Source organism: Echinops telfairi, unplaced genomic scaffold, assembly GCF_000313985.2.
Source record: "Echinops telfairi isolate 266 unplaced genomic scaffold, ASM31398v2 ScPeMD7_44;HRSCAF=162, whole genome shotgun sequence".
Lineage (NCBI taxonomy): Eukaryota > Metazoa > Chordata > Mammalia > Afrosoricida > Tenrecidae > Echinops > Echinops telfairi.
Window position 1 is genome coordinate 8,022,426 of NW_022103942.1, and position 12,255 is coordinate 8,034,680.

Here is a 12,255-nt window from a genome sequence, read left to right on the forward strand (position 1 = left end):
AACTTTTCCACAGTGCTATTGCACACTTAATAGACTACAGTATAGTGTAAACATAATTTCTATATGTGCTGGGAAAACATAACAAAAAATATCTGTTCTTTTTGGCCATATTTACTGCATTTTGATGGTCAAAATTGTAAGCTGCAACATCTCCAAAGTATGCCTGTATAACATAAAGGAGAATAAGAAATAACGTTGAGCCTGTAGAAATGACCTCTAATTTACTTTTCATTGCATTTTGAGGCTCTAGATTGATGGTTAGTATATCTACTAGGAGAAACACTAAATAAAAGGTATGAGTGAAGTTCATTTTTATGCATGTCTATTTTGTAGTCCAATTATAGGTATCAGCTCATTTGAGCAAGAGCATGTCAACTACAAGGAGCACTGGTGATGTAGTGGTTATGTGTTGGGCTGCTAACCACAAGGTCAGCAGTTCAAAACCACCAGGTGCTCTTGGGAGAAAGATGAGATTTCTACTACTCTGGCAAAGATTTTCAGTTTTGGAAACCCACAGGGGGCAGTTCTACCCTGTCCTATAGGGTCGCTTTGACTTGGAATCACTCCATAGCTGTGAGTTTGGTGAGAGAGATGTCAACTGCAACATCAGTGAATGCAAAAGCAACTGCATGTCACCCTAATTTGAAGGACTTTGTTGCAAAGTTCTGGGATTTGTTCTGGTAATCAGAAAAATGAACACAGTAGTTTCAAAGTTGCGTGATAGTCAGCTTTTGAAAATACAGCCTTGATAAAATTGAGACGCAGGCAAAAGGAATACTCAGCCTTTTATTTGTTAACTGGTGGGGACTGTGTATCATTTTTTTAAAGTCAGTAACAATGATTAATCAACAATTCCTGACCTACTTGTGTGTGTCAGTCAGTGATTCATCTCCTCAGGTCCTAGATGTATCAAAAGTGAAAAGGGGGCAGCGTTATCAAGCCAGGAAAGAAAGAAGGAAGCACCACCCTACAAAATAGTTGGTGAGCTATTTAGGTCAGAAGTAGCCTTTTAACCTCCCTCAAATCTCACAAGACAGATTTACATAATGGCAGCACTGGTAGCACAAAGGGGTAGACTGCTTTAAAAAATGCTGGCATTCAAACACACCCAGTTAGTTACACTTTGAAAGAAAGGCCTGAGAACCTGCTTCCCAGAGGTCACAACCGTCAAAGCCCTACAGAGAAGTTTTTCCTTTGCAAAGAGCAGTTCTGCTCTGCTGAATAGAGTCGCCGGGAGCAGAACTGACCATTGGTCGCTAGTTAAGAGCTACATAGAACCTAGCTTGGTCGCAGACGTTGGGAAACAGATTCCCAGTGTTAGCCTCCATTGACCACTAACAAAGAAAACAAACATATTTTAACTGAGAAGGTGATGGATCTGAAAAAAGGCTTGCATACTTAAAACAAAACAAAACACTGCAATCCTGGCCCTTTATTGCTCTGTTGTTAAATCCCACATTTGCCATATCTTTACGACCTTCCAAGAACCATAAATTACTTGCCTTGCATTACAAATTTGCATTATAAATTGCTTTCTTTGCATTACTTTTAAGTGATTACCACTACATTAATAAGTAGTAACCACACTCTTATTTGTTAGTACCTAGTCATATCGGTAACCTCAAAGCAGCCCAAACTAGTGGAGTACAGCTATTCCCTTGCTTTTCGAAAATTCGAATTCGGTTACTTTGCCTTTTTGAAAGGCCTCCATCGGTGCCTGCTTTTGTTCACGGCAAGGAATCCACAGGATTGTTACTTTATTTGAATACGGCGAAAAGTAAAACTAGCTTTCAGGGTTTTGCAGCGCGCACCCAAACAGCAAAGCGGCCTCAATCAGCTCCCTCAGCATCTGCTCGGCCTCGAGCCGGCGGTTTGGAACCATGCCTGTGAACACGGGTCATCTGTACTGTTTTTTAATTTTGTGTGTTAGTTGGTATGACTTGGAGCATTTGTTTTCTGGAAAGCTCAAAGGAATTTCCCATATAAATGAACGCGAAATACTTCTTCGCTTTAAGCCTTCTCAGTTTACGAAAGCTTTCGTTGGAAAGCTGTACTTTTGGATAGTGGGGCAAACCCGGATTTTTTTAAAAGGCTGGCTGCTGTTTACACAGATTACAAAACAGCTTCTCACCACTTTTTTCATTGATAAAGCCCTTGTCATTCAAAGAAAGTTTTAGGGAAATGAAATATTTAACCCATTTCTTTCTTCAAAAGAAAAAAATAGTAGATACCTGAGAAAGAAAAGTTATGCTGCTTCAGCTAAAAAGCATAGGAAAATCACGCATACCATTAAATTCATAAGAAATAGAGGCAAAAAGATGAAATCTTTGGATCAGCTCTAACTCTATACAAAGTACTTGGCTGGCTACTCTCCAAAAAAGAGAAGGAAGCTACTCCACAAATATACAGAAATAATTTAATGCCTTTTTGCAAGAATAAGACTCTAGCTCTCTGAAAGTTTCTTGTTCTGCGTGGGCGAATCTAAAAGGCCCACGCATGAAGCAGGCGCTCCCTTCTTCCCCTCCGTTATGCGGTAGTGTTCCTGGACTTCTGAGTGGACGTCGCAGACGGAGCTCAGGAGGGCATCCAGGACGTCGTTCTCGTTTTGTTGGAAGTAGGTCTAGAGGAGAGTCATCTTATCGCGGGTCTCCTCCACCCCAGAGCCGCAGCTTCTTTGACCTTGAACTATTTCTCCCTTTTCAGGCGGTACTGTTCAATTTCACCCTGTGCTGCTCCTTTGGCCTGCTTCAGCCTCTGTTTCTTTAGATGGCGGCGTTCAGACACCTTCTCCGCAGCTTGATTCTCTGCTTGCAGCAGCCACTGGATGCCTTGCCACTGACAGCCAGGGCAGCCACGCCAGAGCCGCCTTCTTCAATGATGAAATCAGAGTCTGAGAGATGAGACAGGCAATAGAGACATATCCAAGAAACTCTATTCAATCTGCCTAATTTTGCTTCATCTGGATAAACAAAGACTCCCTCCATCGTTTTTGCTTCTGCAACCGCAAACTAAAAAGAACCAAACTCACTGACAGTTGATACTGACTCATAGCGATGCTATAATGCAGTCTCGAAATGCTCTTGTGAATTTCTGAGACTGTCATTCTTTACAGGAGCTTAAATCCCCGGCTTCCTTTTATGTGGAGTGGCTGGTAGTTTTGAACTGCTGACCATACAGTTAGCAGTCCGAACTGTAATCTCCATGCCACCAGGGCATAACAAGGTAGAGGTGTTCCTGTGGATTCCCAAGACTGTAATTCTTCTTCTTTTTTTAATGTTAGAATCAATTATTTTTTATTACTATGTAACTCTATAGTGACATTCACCTCACAACATCTGCAAAGTATGGGACATCTAGATCCAGATTCTTAGGATCAAGGGACTTCATAATTGCTTCCTCCATGTACTCTTTGAGGTCAGTCAAATTCATGACCATCCCTTTAACCAGAGCAATCTCTTCATGTACCGTCACCACACCTTTCTCGTTGTGCCTGTCCTCATTTGCATTGTTGCACTTCCCAAATAGTTTCGAGTTTTCTTCATTAATCAGATATTTGCTTAGTTCCCTGGGATTACTTTATAATTCCCCCTATTACCTTGGCTAGGTCTAATATTCATCCCTTTTCTAATTCTTAATACATTGATCCTTACATAGTATTGCAACTGTATTAGTCTGGGTACTTTAGAGAAACAAATTCACAGAAACTCATGTGTAAGAGAGAGTTTTATATAAAGAGTAAGTGCACATCAAGAAAACATCCTAATCCAGTGCTGCTCAAGCCCATAAGTCCAACATTAACCCATTAACCCATATGTCCAACACCAATCCACAAAGTCCTCCTCCATCTCACAAAACAGATGCAATGATGCTGACTGCAGGAGGAAAGCCAAATCAGTGAGCGTGTAAGCATCTCAGTGCTGGCAGGGGTCTCCACATGGTGTTCCAGCACCTAGGACTGCATCGGGGTAGGTCCATGTGGCTTCTCTTCGAGGATGTCTTGCAGGAAGTCAGCCTTGCAAGCTGAAGCAGGGAACTGCTAAGGCAGCTGCACCCTGGTGCAACCATCACAAAGCAAGAGACCCGAGAACTAGAAAGGGGAGGTTCACTGAGCCATTTATCCTTCGGCTCTTCAATTATCCCCATAGGTGTTTATAGGCCAGGTTGGCACAATAAACTAACTACCTCAGCAGCACTTTTATACTAACCCTCTTTTACGCATTGAAAGTTAATCACTTATTCTTATTATTGGTTCTTCACCTACTAAATACTTTCTAATCAACAGCACACCCGACCTTTACGTTACTGAATTCACTATGCAAACATCAAAGGATGCGAACATACCATAGAGGTAAACACTTTCCTAAGGGATAGTCACTTAATTAACCTATGGATAATCATAGATGGTTATCTTCTGACTATGGATAATCATAGATGGTTATCTTCTGACTATGGATAATCATAGATGGTTATCTTCTGAATAGACATATTTAAAATGATGGCTGATTATTTCCATGCAAAATAGTTTGTCTGATATTTCAGTTCTGCCCATGTGGTTAGTGTGGTTCCTTTAACTGATAATGCATCGCACACCTTAGATCATTTAATAATTTCTTACTGACTCCTTGCAGGATAAATGTTCATCACATTTTCACATTTAGTGAATAGTTTAAAAAACCTTCATCTGAACTTCATCTTTATGTGTAATATATCAATTTTCTTCATTTAAATATTCACAGACAATACAACAGAATTCCTAAAAGTATAGAAACAAATAAAGCACTTTTTTCAAAGAAAAAGTCTTATACAATTAATTAATATGACCAGCAGCTAAATGTTTGGCTTCCATAGTGTTTTAATGCACAGTTAGTCCAGAAGGCCATTGAATAATCATTATCTATATGACTGGGAACAGTAAATACTCATGCTGCTCAGAAAAATGCTGCAAACTAACAAATTTTTTTTATTAGAGAGTTTACATACTAAATTTAGAGTAGTTGCCAAAGTTTAAACTTGTTCAAAGTTAGAAACAAAGATACACCCACATAATCTTTCAGCCAACTGCTTGTTTCAAAATTTGGTAGGTTCAGTTCATATTATTAGCTTTTTTTCTTTCTTTTTTTTCCTCTCAAGATACTTAGGAAAGTTGAAATAGAACAGAAAGTCATTACAATTCAGTGATATTTCTGCATTGCCTTTAGGTTTAAGATTTTTATGGTTTCTATCAGAAACAATTGGTTACAAATCCAAATCAATATATATATATTAATTTAAATTTTATTTTATTACAGCTCTTATCAAAATACATACATACATCCATTGTGTCAAACACATTTGTATATATGTTATCAGCATCTTTTTCAAAACATTTTCTTTATAATTGAGCCCCTAGCATCAGCTCCTCATTTTTCTCCCTCCATCCCCACCCTCTCTCCCCTTAATAATTTACAAATTACTATTTATTTCATGTCTTACATGGACTGCTGTCGCATTTCACCCACTTTTCTGCTGTCAGTCCCCCTGGGATGGGGACCATACATCAATCATTGTGATCGGTTCCCCCTTTCTTCCCAGAACCCCCCACTACCCTTACCCTCCTAGTATCACTGCTCCCCTTATTGGTTCTGAGGGGTTTATCTGTTCTGAATTCCCTGTGTTTTGAGCTCTTATCTATACTAGTATACATGTTCTGGTCTATAAACTAGTGGTCATCTAGCTGAGAAGCAACAAAGCCCACATGGAAGAAGCACAGCAACCTGTGTAATCATGAGGTGTCGATGGGATCAGGTATCAGGCATCAAATACCATAAACAAACAAACAAACAAACATAGAGCATATCAATGAGAATGAGGGGATGGGCAGAGTGGAGACACAAAGCCCATCAGCAGTCAATTGGACACCCCCTGTCAGAATGGCCACAAGGAAGAGAAGAGTGAGTCAGGGTGCAGTATAGCACCAATGAAACAAACAACCTTCCTCTAATTCTTTAATGCTTCCTCCCCCACTACCATGACCCCAATTCTATCTTCCAAATAAATAATTTTAATCAGTCTTGAAAGAGAAATATCTTGTCGCAGCTTGTTAAACTTTATTTGTGAAAAGTTAATGAAAACTTTAAGAAAGGAGGGGATTTGTAAGGCCAAGATTTTCATGAAAACTAATCTGATCTAATTCTAAACTCAAATTCCATGTCTGAATTTTGAAACAAACTTTCTTATGGCATTATAGCTAATCTACGATTAGTGTTATATAGTCTTTTGTTTTGTTCTGCACCCAATACAAAATGTTCTCATTTCCAAATCCCTAAGAAACTGTTCTTGATGACATTGAATAAACAAGAACCCTTTAAATGAACAGACTCTTGCTACAGTCAAGTCGATTTCAGCATTCCTTTCCCAGAGCTGGTTTGCATATTGGGTCATACAATAGTTTTCGTCCTAGTAACTGTCTACAATCTAGTGACATTATGGAAAAAGTATGCAATTAAAACTGTAATATGAATAAAAAAGGCAAACACCCAGAGTTTAAAAGATTATCTTAGTTCTTAGTTACTTTTCATTTATAACGGTGTTTTTCAAGTATTAATTAATCCTCTTAAAGTTCCTGTGATCATGGCTGCATTAGGAAAAATAATCCGATTTTTGAGGTGACAAAAGTGACAAATTCCTAGTGAAACTATACTTTTTCTTTAGCTCATCTCCAAGCAGAATCCCCTGAATAAGTAAGTCAATTAAATCTCTCTTATTTGGTCTGTCAGAATGGTTAGTAGATGAAGAAATACAATTTTTCTTGAAATTGTTAGGAATAACCCAAAGCATTGTCCTACAGTAAGGCTAAAATCTCAGAATTGGGAAATCAAGGAGGCCCAGAACTATCCTGCATATGTGGACAGCTTCAGTTATCAGAGATAGACTGATATTGTGAACCTAAGTACTCTGGTTCTTATAAGATTTGAACATATTGCTAAGAAAATAGCTAGTTGATATTCCATGTCTAATCCTTTGCAGGTCAATAATTCATTTCTGTTTTTGGCAGTTTCAATCAAACTTTCGTGGTTGAACAATGCATGTGGGAATCACAGATTGCCACGGGCAGGCCTGGGGCATAAACAAGAGGGAAGTACAAATAAAAGGGGAGGAGTGGTAGTGGTAAAAGGTTACCAACAGATTCTTTAATTGCCAGCCATGACTTCTATTAGTGATCCAGAGGGCATGAAGATAAATGTATTAGCTATTAAAGTAATGGAATGAGTAAGTTCAAGGGACAGAAACAAGGTTGTGCTGGAAAGTTCGGGAAGCTCACTACATAGAATGGTCAAATTATGGTAGAACCAAGCCGAAAGTCAGAAATCAGAATATTGCCGTGTATTCAGAATCTATGACATGGACAAAACAGAACCCAAGCAACATGCTATGTTATGCTTGCTTCTCTGGAGAAGCAAAACCAATGACGCTTATAAGTGTATATATATATACATATATAAAGAAATTTCTATTAAAAAAAGTGGCTCAAGCAGTTGTAGAATCAAGGAAGTCCAGTCCAGTTCAAATCACTGGGTAAAGTGTTATGCTGGAGGCTTTTCCTGACTTGCATAGCTACCAGGGCTGATGAACCAGGAAGCTGACTGGTAGAGGCAGAGCCAGATGAATCCAAGGTGAGTCAAGACTGTGCTACAAAGTTGAATGAATCCTAGGTTGGCAAGCAATATGGCAGGCCACTCCTAGCTTCCAGGGCTTGTAGGAAATATGGTGTGTCTGGCAGTTGGCTTAAGTCCATAGAGTTGATGATCATGAGACAGAGTCAGGATCCAGGATAGCAAGAAAGGACAAGCCTTCCCATGGAGTCAGCTTGCTCAGTAATAAGCCACATACTTGATGTAACTTCTTTCCATTTATATCAGGTTTGTGACCTGATTAAGGGGGTAGCACCCCACCCTGAAGAGAGACCAGTTGATAGAAAAGGATATCATACTTGGTAAAGCAGAAGGACATCCCAAAGTAGGAAAACCTGGGAGAGATCGATTGAAGCAGTGGCTGCATCAATGAGCTCAATTATAATAATAATTGCAAAAATGATACAGGGCTGGACAAAAACCAGGGGCTTGTTCTAGGAGAGAAAAGAGACCCCAAATCCAAATATCATTTATAGAGACCATTGAAATCTTAAACAGTACTAAGAAAGACACCATCAGAACACGGCCCCAATGGTGTCCAGAAACTTAGTCACAAAAAAAAAGAAAACAGAAATTTGGCCACATAAATAGGATATAAACAACCTAGGAAACTGTTAAAAAACATGATCGATGATGGATCCATTGATCACAGTTGCAGGTAGAAGTGGGAAAGGGCTAAAAAAGAATACATTATAGGCAAATAACAGAAGTTTGCTAAGAATTAAAAAAACCTCACTCCTATCAAGTCAGCTCTGACTCATAGTGACTCATAGTTTTTATGGGAGCAGAAAAGTTATCTTTGTCCTGCAAAGGAATTGGAAGGTTTGAACATGTAACAAGGGCTCCTCAGTTGCCTAAGATGTGGGGAAATGGGAACACTTATCCATTGTTGGTGGGAATGAAAAATGGCACAACTGTTGTGGAAAACAGGGTGGTGGTTCGTCAAAACACTAATCATAGATCTGCTGTCTGACTGAACAATTCCATTCCCCAAAGGCTTGAAAGCAGAGACAAACAGACACTCCTATTCCAATGTTCTTCATAGCACTATTCAGAATAGCTAAAAGGTGGAAACAACCTAAATACCCACTAACAGACAAATGGATTTTAAAAGTGTGGTATTTACATGAAATGGAATACTAGGTAGCCAGTAAGAAAGATAAACTAAGTATTGATGCATGCTACAATATTAATAGAACTTGAAGAGACTTTGCTGAGTGAAATACATCAATCACAAAGGGAAAAATATGTTATGACCTCATGGTACAGATTAAATGCCCCATACCCAAATTTGTATTTTAAATTTTAACCCCTATAGTTTATCTACCGGTGGTATAATGGTTATGCGTTGGGCTGCAATCTAAAAGGTTTGTAATTTGAAACCAGCAGATTCTCCGGGGGAGAGATACAAGGCTTTCTACTTCCCTAAAGTTAGTCTCCAAACTTCACAGGGTTGTTATGAGTCAACATTGACCCAATGGCAGTGAGTTTGTTTTCTTTTTATTTAGTTTATGTAATTATCATCCCATTTGAGAATGAATTCTCTGTGTTAATGAGTGTGTTAATCTGGGTTGACTAGAGAAACAAATTCGAAGACACTCATGTGTGAATAAGAAAGAGCTTTATATACAAGAGCAATTGAATATTGAGAAAAAATTCCATCCCAATCCAGATCAAGTCCTTAAGTCCGATGTTAGCTCATATGTTCAGTACCAATCTTTAATGTCCTCTTCAGACTCAAGAAAGACATGCAATAATGCCGAATACAGGAAGATCACAGGCCAGTGGCTTGGAAGTGTTGTGGATCTAGTAGCATTGTAAGCATCTCAGCGCTGGCAGGGGTCTCCATGTGGTTCCTTCAGCTTTGAAACTCTGACTGCCTCTGGGTAGCTTCATGTGGCTTCTCCTCAGAAATGTCTCACAGGGAGTGAACAGAGAGAGAGTGTGTGTCTCCTGCCTCCAAGGAGGAATACTGGAGTTTCCAGAATCCTCAGGAAAAGGCCATGCCCACACAGAGGCCTCATTGACTATATTGTGATTGGCAGGCTAGACTCCACCCCTATACTCTTAATCCCCTCAAGTCCCAAATTGACACCAGATTATGTAATTACCACAATGAGATGGCATTTTTTGGTAGGGTATTTCTTTTGAGGCAGGAAAGATATTATGTAAGAGATTTAGCAATTTCTTTGAGGGATGAATGTGATTCAGCAAGTGAACAGTAGAGATAGGAGAAAAGAGATGTCAAGCCACATGAAGATCGTGGGGGGCAGAAGCTTGAAAGCGATGATGACCTTCCTCCAGAGCCAAGAGAGATAGTATACATTCCTCTAGAGCTGGCACCCTCAATTCAAACTTCTATCCTCCTAAACTGTTAGAAAGTAAATTTCTGTCTGTGAAATCTACACATCTGTGGTTTCTGTTATAGCAGCACTAGATCACTAAGACACCTCAGTTATATAAAAAGACAAGAACAGGGAAATGTATAGAGATAGAAATTTAGAGTGTTTAACAGAGGTAGGAGTTGGGTGTTGGGTGTGGATGAGTTAATGAGCTTGAGTTTATGGTGACTGGTGATGGATAAATCACATTGATTAAGGGTAGAGGTGCACAGACAATTAATGTAATTGCTGTCAATATGATGTATACCTGTAAAACGTTGAGTTGGCAAAAGTTGTATGTGATATTATATTCTTTGGTTTGGTGTAGGGTTATGGGTTCATGGGACATTCCAGCTAATTAGATTAATATTGTGGTTAGTGCCTCTGCTCTAGTGCCTGCTGGTTTGTTTGACCACAGGTCTCAAAATCTTGCAAGCAAACATCTAAAGCAACAGTTCTTAACCTGTGGGTTGCGACCCTTTGGGTGTCGAATGACCCTTTCACAGGGGTTTCCTGATTCATAACAGTAGCAAAATTACAGTTATGAAGTAACAGTGGAAATAATTTTATGGTTGGGGGTCACCACAACATGAAGAACTGTATTAAAAGTTTCGCGGCATTAGAAAGGTTGAGAACCACTGATCTAAGTATAATAACTGGTCTCTGTTTACTGGGACCAATGGAGGAAGAAGGGAGTCAGAAATTGTAGTAGAACATGGAAATATGAAGCAAATTCCCTCTTTTCCAGGAAGCTAGAAGAATTGAATGGTGCCAAGCTACCGGTACTGAATATTTTGATTAAAAATGCTATAGAAGAATCCTGATTCAAAGGTGGAACATAAACAAAAACCAACCTTACTGCCATTAAGTCGACTCTGGCTCATTTGGACCATATAGGACAGAGGAGAACTGTCCCTGTCAGTTTCTGAGGCTGGACCTCTTTACAGGTATAGAAAGCCTCATCTTTTTCCTCCAGGTGGCTGGTGGTTTCAAACTGCTGGTCTTCCAGTTAGCAGCCCTCTGCATAACCATTATATCCAAAGCAGATCAGAAGTTCAAATTCTAATAGACTCCAGACTTTCTGGAGACATGCAGGCTGGATGAACTCCTGAAATCATTCCCCTGAAATAACCTTTAAACTAAAAATATCCCCTGAAGTCTTCTTAAAGCACAACAATAGTTAAGCTTAGTGCTAGTAAAGAATGTCTGTCTTGCATCTTATGCCCTTTTAAGAAATATCCAATTAGACCAAATTGATAACAGCAACTTGAAAGATCAGATAATAACTTCAGGGGCAAAGAATTTAATAGTAATGGGAGAAAAAAGGGTGAGAATAGTTGTACAAATCAAAGAACATAATCAATGTCATTGATCTGTACCTGTAGAAATTGTTGAATTGGTATGTTTGGATGTGCATATTCTCAACAAGTAAATAATATCCTCTAAAAGGGAAGAATAATAGAGTGTAGGAGGTCAAAGTTTAAAACAGAGAGAACAGTTTTAAAACCACTACAAGAATCAAGTGATAGATGAAGGTCACTTGGACGTAGATGTTAACAGTGGAGATTTTGAGAACTGGTCAGATTGTGGCTATATTTTGAAGATAGGACCGGTGGACTTTTTTGCCAGATGAATGTGATTCATGAGAGATTGAGGGGAGTCAAAGGTTTTTAGCTGAGCAAATGAAACGGAAAAGACCCAGAAGTTTGGGGATGTTAAAAAATATGTTGACAATTTCAGTATATTTTCATATAGTACATTTATCTCTGAGGTGTGGAATGAGGGAATACTATTCATTTCACTGTTTAATGTTTAGCTAAATAGACAAAGATGCAGGTAAGGATTTTTGTTTGGTTTTGATTTTTACTTTTACTTCTGAGAACTGAATGGGATACAGTATGAAATATATCCAGAGTGCAAAAAAGGGGTAATGTAACTAATGACTATATATTCCTTGTACACATAAAGATGAATTCAATCTGTGTTTTATTGTGATAATTCACCAAAAGATAGATATCAGGAATCTGTCAAGACTAAATGCTCAAATATGCAGAGGGTGGAAACCACAAGCAAAATAAAGATTAGTGCCTGCCCCTCCCCTGAGAAGAATGTATCTCAAACGATGGCACTGAATCTGCAGCTTCGGGAGAAGGATATATCTGACCAGAGCACACAGGAACAGATGACGGGGGAGGAGGAGAGAC

General features: G+C 39.0%; 1 pseudogene; it reads right to left on the reverse strand.

Moving 5' to 3' along the window:
• Positions 1-2,443: 2,443 nt before the first annotated feature.
• Positions 2,444-12,255, reverse strand: part of LOC101649211 — a 25,482-nt pseudogene continuing 15,670 nt past the window's right edge.